Raw genomic sequence first — 1,170 nt, 5'->3', positions numbered from 1 at the left:
CATTTGTGCTGAATATTTACAGAAGTAAAATGATACAACTTGAGTTTGATGTATATGGAATGAAAGAAATAATGTAATTTGATGTTTTAGGTTAATAGTCTCATTTCTTAAAAGGGTTTTAGATTGAACCTCTGCAAATGAAGTCACTTAACAATTGAGCTATTGTAAGTATGATCTCACATCTTTCTTAATTAATTAGGAAATTATTGCCAGGGATCGCTCCTTATAATTTTGCAGCTAGATGCTCTGGCTGGTTTGGTAATCAGTTCACAAGGCACAAAGGCCCAGGTTTCATTCTGGATCTGCACAGATTGAACTGATTGCAATCAAGGTCACTCCAGGGGTTCCAGAGTGATGTAAATAACTCTGGTTTGGTATTTCAAACAACGAATCAAAACTGCTCGTAGTGGTTGGCCTGGAAACGGTTTCTTCCTTAGTGCTCTATGTGTTCGATCTAACTCCAGACCATCCGGAAAAAATTCCTTGCCCAACACTTCAGGAATCCATTTCTTAAAAATCTTTACTGGATCAGAACCTTCTATATCCTCTGGAAGACATACTATTTTCACGTTATTTCTTCGACCCTGATTTTCTAATGAATCAATCTTCTTCAATAATTCATTCTTCTGGATCCCCCAATCTATTTTTTCTCTATTACGCTCCACTTGGTTTCACATTCAAAAAAAGCTTCTTCAATCTTTTTAAAAAGATCTTGTACAGTGTCCACTGATTTTATACATCTACTAACATCACTTTTAACTACATTAATATCTTGCTTCATACAAGTCATTTCTTCATAAATAGTAGTCATTTTAGTTTTCACTTCCATATATCCTCGAGTCATCTGAGTAGACATCTGTATTGACATGTTTTCCATTTGATGAGCAATCCCTTTCAAAATGGTGAACACAGAATCCAGTCCAGGTTCCATCATCTCCCTTTGAGGCCTACCTTCTCTGGTCTCAGTCCCCATTTCTTCCTGTGTAAGTTCCTGTAATGTTGATCTTTCTTCCTCCTCTAATATCATAGGTCCTCTTCTAGTGCGGCTGCGGATCTGGATGCTCGTCGACATCATGCCGACCTCGTCGGCCCACTGCCGTTCGGGCTCTCCTACACCTTGTCCAGTAGTTCCCAGACTCGCAACACACCGCTTATGCCCGGCAAAGTCAC

The sequence above is a fragment of the Narcine bancroftii genome, chromosome 12 (genome assembly GCF_036971445.1).
Source record: "Narcine bancroftii isolate sNarBan1 chromosome 12, sNarBan1.hap1, whole genome shotgun sequence".
NCBI classification, from domain to species: Eukaryota; Metazoa; Chordata; class Chondrichthyes; order Torpediniformes; family Narcinidae; genus Narcine; species Narcine bancroftii.
This window is presented reverse-complemented; position numbering follows the sequence as displayed.